This window comes from Cyanistes caeruleus, chromosome 5, assembly GCF_971803275.1.
Source record: "Cyanistes caeruleus chromosome 5, bCyaCae1.hap1.1, whole genome shotgun sequence".
NCBI lineage: Eukaryota > Metazoa > Chordata > Aves > Passeriformes > Paridae > Cyanistes > Cyanistes caeruleus.
Genome location: NC_141705.1, coordinates 80,494,920 through 80,501,601, shown reverse-complemented (window position 1 = coordinate 80,501,601; position 6,682 = coordinate 80,494,920).

Sequence of the window (6,682 nt, the reverse complement as noted above, 5' to 3'; positions counted from 1 at the left end):
TTAGTGCAATCAAGTATTTGTTAATACTCTGCCCTTCTACATGATTACTATTTTCTGTTTTCAAGTCATTTATTGCAAGAAAATGGTATCTCCTATTCCTTAAATGCCCTAAGAATATTAAAGTATCTTAAATATGAAATACCTTAGGATATTAAATATAGAATACCCAAGGGTATTTTTTTAGGTTTAATATACTTGGGAAAGTTGTGTCAGAAACGTATTAGTTGACTTTTATTCCAGTTTTATTCCATTCTGAAATTTTACTCAGCAATTAATCTGCCTCAAGAAATTTGTATTATTCCAAGAATACAATATATAACATATAATAATATATAATAGAAAATAGTAAGTCAGAGTTCTGTATAAAGTTACTGACAGAAGGACTGACAAAGTCTTTCCTGCCACGCCTCAGTGTTCACATGTACCCACAAACACACTGCTAGAGAGCTATTTTTTTAAACTGTACAAGACCTCTCAGATGGTTTCACTAAACTAACACCAGTGGGTTAAAAAGCAAGTTCAGGGTTACGTGGTTACTGCAGTTGCCAGAATTAGGAAAAAAAAATCTTATATTTCCAGTAGAGAAGTAAGAAAATTCAGTGAGACCAATAAATAAATAAATAAATAAACAAATGACACCTGTACTGCCTAAAAGCAAAATAATTCTGAAAGTAACAGGCTGAAAAAGCGCTGGTTGTATTGCAGACTTGAAGGCAAATTGAGATCAAAGCCCAAGAGCAGAGCAGGGATGGCAGCACAGGTGTCAGTGGACACCCCTGGCTGCATTGCCTGGGTTACTTTCCTTTAGGGGAACGCTGAGGAGCCCCAAAGCTGCAGCACGGTTGATCCAAGCTGAGGGTCTGCATCATCCAGGGCACACACAGGGTGAAGTCAGCAATGCACTTCTGGATTGCTCTTACTCCCTGGACATTTTGGGGCTGTTGCAATCAAGGCCTCTCTATTTTCACAGCAAGGTCACCATGGCTTGGCCTGTTCAGGCCTGTTCACGGCTCCTCTGTGGTGTCTTCTCCTGAGGGATCATCTCCTGGCCAAAGCAGGGTGCTGAGGACCCCTTCCATCTCAAGGACATTTCAGATTAAGTGATATTCAAGAACTTGCACCAGCAACAGAAAATGTGTTTCATGCACAGATGAGGTATGAAATATACTGGTGCAGCACTGCTGAGCAGCTCAAGGGGCTGCCTGCAAGTGTTTTCGCAGGACCACAGAACAGTTTGGGTTGGAAGGGACCTTACAGACCATCCAAGCCACCCCCTGCCATGGGCAGGGACACCTTCCACTGGGCCAGGTTGCTCCAATCCCCATCCAGCCTTGGCCTTGGACATTTCCAGGGACGTGTCCTGGGTAGCTGTGGCTCTGCGGAAGGGAAAGCCAGTGTTTGGATTTGCTCTGAATGTCCCTGCAGCTGTGAAACGTGGATGGCAGTGCTGCTGGAACCAACTCTCTTGTGAGGTTTCCTGTACTCTCTCCTAGCAGGACTGCCAAGAATATTCCTCAGACAGTTTTTCTGCAGTGACTTGGAATTTCACACTCTAGATGAAAGCAATTCAAAAGCAAATTGAGAAGCAGAGTTTAAAAGAAATAAGAGTATTTCAGGTTAGTTGTGTTGGATTAAAGAAATGAGCAGACTTAAAGGGAAAGATTCCTTCTTTTGGAATCCAGAATGCATCTTACAGATCCAGAATGTCTCTGGATCCCTGCCTACAGCTGGAAACAACTGACGTGGTACAGCAGCTCAGCTGGCTTATCCATGTTTTGGAAAAGCACTGTCCTCTCTTAGCCTGGGGAAATGAAGATGTGTAAGGATATTATCCTCTATAAGAACTCCACATCTGACACTGTATCTTGTTTTCCCCACAAAACTCCAGGCAGGAGAAAGCTCAGCTCCCCACAACCTGCGGGAAAGGTCGCTGGTCTCTGGAGAAACTCCCAAAGCAGCCTCCAGTCCGTGTGTGTGCGATGCCTCACGTGAGAACTATTTCCATCTCCAGCTTCCCTGAGGACATCTGTTTCACTTCTGACTATTTTTTGTACAAACCACCTCTTCGTCAGCAGCTGAAAAACAAGGAGACGTGCTGGAGTCGGCTCTGGAACTGCTCCCGAGCGCTCGCGTGTGCCTCATGCCAAGGAGTTCCAGTGCTTGGGTTTCATGTGGAATATTGTCTGTGGTGTCACCACGGACACAGCTTCCAAGTCCTGCAGATTTAATGAGCCCGAGCACACTTCTCGCATCCCCAGGCACAGCAGCTGGAACCTGAAACAAATATTCCAAGCCTCATTTCCCAAGGCTGGTATGTAGAGAGGGCCTAACACGAGCCATCAACACCCAGAGGTCACTATTTAAGAAGATTTATGGATGGAAAAGCAGAGGTGCCCAAAATCCAGGGTCAGGAGGCTTAATACAACTATTTGTGTTATTAAGAGAGTAACTTAGTGCTAATGTTGTAGTGTAACAGTTAAAAGTGTCTTGGATTATCTTTTGTTGCCCAAATATCTGCTTTTGTACTACATATACACGGACAGCGATTGAGAATAAATTAAAGTCACCTGCCCCTATAAAAATCCACACAAATGCTTCTATTGTTTGGAGTTCTTGATGCAAAACTGGATGAAGAATCAACATCTTTCCTGCTTTACAAACCAATTCTATCTGTGGTTTTTTCCCAGAGGCTGAGTGTGTAAAGCCAAAGCCTTCATTTGAGGGGAACTCTGCCATTATCTTCCATCTCCTGCTTCTCTATTATCCTACATTTCACAGCCCAGAACTTACAGGTCCAGCTGAACAATCCTTGGAGCTTCTTCCCTTATTCCAAAGGCTGATCACTATTCTTCCAGAGGTGCAGAGAGCTGGTGCCAGATACAATCCCACCTTTTGCCTCCTGCTTCTCAGATGCCTGCTCTTCACAGGAGCTGCTGGTAAACTTCTCCATGAGGAACGCTGGAGAGAGAAGTCACAGACACAGTATTCGTGGAGAATATGAAAAGAAATATTGTATTTTTCAGGGAATAGCACAGCTTGGGCAGGAATGAGAACAAAGCAGAGTGAATCATTTTCACTCACTGAACTTAGTACAGAAATGGGAGGAAAGGGGTGAGTGTGAAGATACTTCCCTGTCTCATTCTATAAAGTAATAGCAAAACCTTCTCAGGACTTCTTTAAAAGCTGTACAAAGCACTTAGTGTAAATACATTTTCTGTACAAGCACTCAGCAGTGCAAAATCATACAGGAAGAAAACCCATGGTGTGATTTAACAGTGGCAGAAAGGCCACCATTGACTGTGTCCCCACCTGCCACATCTACACAGCTTTAAAATCCCTCAAACAAAGCCACACCTATGAGAATGCCTGAATAAAGTGTGTATTGATGAAAGTTACTCTGGTCATTCTGGACAGAAAGCACCCTCAAGAAGACCAAAAGGCAACCTGGCACCCTTCTAAGCTGGAAATCCTTTGAAGAGAACGATCCTGACTGATGGCAAGCACCAAGAGCTGAGGGGGAAGGATGGGAGTGAACGTGGCAGGGGTAAAAGCTGGAGCAGAAGACCAGTGCATACCCCAGGATTCAGTGGTGAGTGTTGAATACCAGCCCATCTCAGAGGTTCTGGGGTGAAGCGATGAACGCAGCTGGCTCTACAGAGGTCAGCTCACAGTGTTTACCCACGTCCGTCCTGCACTGACTCATCTTCACGCCGTGCTGCTGCAAGTTGGCCTCTGCTGGGGAGGAAAGTTTGGCAGGAAAAGGTTCCTCTCTTGCTCAAGGTCCTTGTGCTGAATAGCAAGGGCCAAGTTCCCCAGCAGGGCTGGAAAAGGTGCCAGGATGCGTAACTCAGTGAGCTCTTCTGTTCTTTCTTGCTCACAGAAAGGAGTTGCTGCCCTGCACTGCACAAGATGTGAATACCCCTCCCCTTTACCTCCCAGGAAAAAGGGAAGAGCTCCAGAGAGGATCTTACCAAGGACTCCCCTGACACCTCAGCCCAGAGCACTCTGTTCTCCTCCCTGTCCCCCATTTAATTTAAAATAAAGAGAATGACTTCACCCTTTCTTTGGAAAAAAATAATAAACTACACAGCATTTTAATGGCAAATCCTTACTGAGATGAGTAATGCTTTGTTGGAGAGCAGCACCTGGACTAGGAGTTCTTTGTGTTTGGTCTCAATCTGTACACATTGTCATTATGCACACAGTCTTGAATTCATGAAGAATTACAAGATGATCTGAGGGCTAGACCAGGAAATTAGAATTAGAAAAACAATTAGAAAGAGGGTACACACTTCTAACAAAATGGGTAATTAAACATTGGAACAATTCAGCAAGATTGGGGCGGATTTTCCATATGGTTTAACATGTTTGTACTTAGCCTGCTTAATAACATGTATCTGTAGCAAATTTATGAACGTGGTTTGGTAACACAGATTTTTGCTTCAACTTGCAGCAGGAGCATAAATAGATTTAAAGTCATTAACAGGAAGGCTAATAGAAAAAATGAATCACACCATGAGCCACGCTGGTGATCCCACTCACCTTTCAGATGACACAGGGAGAGCTCAACCAATCTCCAAAAGGGCAGATTGGGATAGAAAAGCAAAGAAAAATAATATTCATAAGAGATTTATAATTGAAGCTCAAGATTCATTTCCGTTGGAAACAGATGGCCAGGCAAAGGCATTGGGGATAATTTAGCTAAAGCCTGTGCTTCAACTTGCTAACAAAAGCATGGATTTAATCTTCCATCCGGAGGGTAACCTGTTTATTGCATGTTACGGATCAGGAAACATCCGCATCGCTTAAAAACTTGACACACTCACAGGGCCAGTGTGCAGCCAGCACTGCTGGGAACAGCACTGCTGCTTCCAAGGAAAATAGATTCAAACTGCAGGGGAACAGAACAAACAATACTGGTAAAATCCCTGGGAAGAGTGAGAGATTGAGGGGTTTTTGTGAATCAGGAGAAACCCAAGTGGTGATGATGGGTGGGAGATGCTAAAGATGGTGTGGTGAGTAAATGCAGTGCGTTCTATAGACAATAAAAGGTTTGGTTTCCTTTGTTTCTTCAAGGTAAACTAAGGTTACAGTATAGTAGGATAAATCTCAGCACCAGAAACACACTTTCATAGCTTGGGAAGTCTTCTGTCTCTGGAGACAACACAGAAGAAAGTCCCTGACGTGGCTTTTCCTCTGGGAATACAAGAAAAGTGTTGATAACTTTACACCTGAACTGGCTTTCCTTCCATCTATGCTCCCTGTAATGAACAATTTTGCTTTACTGCTGTCACACCTACCTCAGTGATTTCCCAAATGCCCCTTTACACCAGTGTGCCTCTCACCTGGACCTGTGCACAGCAGGAACTATAAACTCTCAGACCTGCTCTACTCTCATTATCAAAGCTGTTAATGTTTCCAGCAGTACTGACTCCCTTGCACTACTTCTGTTTATATGATCTGAAAGTACTTGGTGAAGAAAACCGATGTAAAATAAATGATCTTTGGGGAAACAGTTTCACTAGGCAATTACTGACTGAATAATTGTGGAATCAGAAGAGAGACTGAGTGAATTTCCTCATTCAGCAGTGACAAACCAGCACGTTGCACTTGGAACCAGCAAAACCAGAACGAAGATTTGCCCATAACTACAGAAATGGAGCAGCTATTTTATGGCACTGATTACTCACCTCTAAGCTCTTCAACATGTTCTGTTGGGAAATGCAACCATTGAAACAACCATCTCCTGCTATGCCTGAGACCCCGAGGGCTGTATCTGAATAAATATAATATCTCTGATTTCAACTAGGGGGAATTAAACAGAGCCTACCCTCTGGAATCAGGAAATGGGGAAAAGTGACTTTTGAAAATATAATCCTCAGAGAAGGACAGGTGTATTTTTCCTGAATTAAACATTATAGGCATGGCTGCTGTGAGCATATTATGGGATATAAAATTTAATGAGAAAGTTTATTCTGTATCCTTTTTCTTTTTTACATTTTCCCCTTCTGCTTAGCACAGGGAGCTTTTATAAAATGACTGTAGGGGTTGAGACAGAGAACAGAAATCCCATGAGAAAACATTAAATCCTTTTTCTGGGATATTTTCAAACTTGAATGTTTGGGTGTTTTTTTCTGTACTTCTAAGAATAAACAACACCTAGGGAGTAAAAGATTGCCTCACACAGAACAACAAAAATAAACACAAACTCCACAGCCAGTTCCCTGCCTGGGAGTGCCATCCCAAGCCCAGAGCAGCAGGGGATGCTCTAGGCTCAGTGCAGCCCACAGGGCTTTCTCCTCAGGAGGTAACATTTCTGTACATCATTTGAAGGACACTAATATTGAAATATTTTATTTACTTATGATATCCACATTTTTTACAGTCCACTGAAAATTTGGAGAAGGCGTGCAAAAAAATGTCAGCTCCTACTTGGGAACTGGAGCAAGTGCCATAAAATGATTAGACTTTAAGGGGCCAATCTGTTCAGCTTCTAAAAAAATATTCAAGGTTGGAATACAGATGTACGGTCATGAGAGGAAAACACCAGGTGCCAAAGGACTCCTTAGTCTTGTGGATAAAAATAACATAAAGCTGGAATCTGTAGCCAGACCAAAAATCAAACTAAAAAGAAGGTATTTATACCTTTAACTCAGATATTAACTACTGCAGGAGATTTACA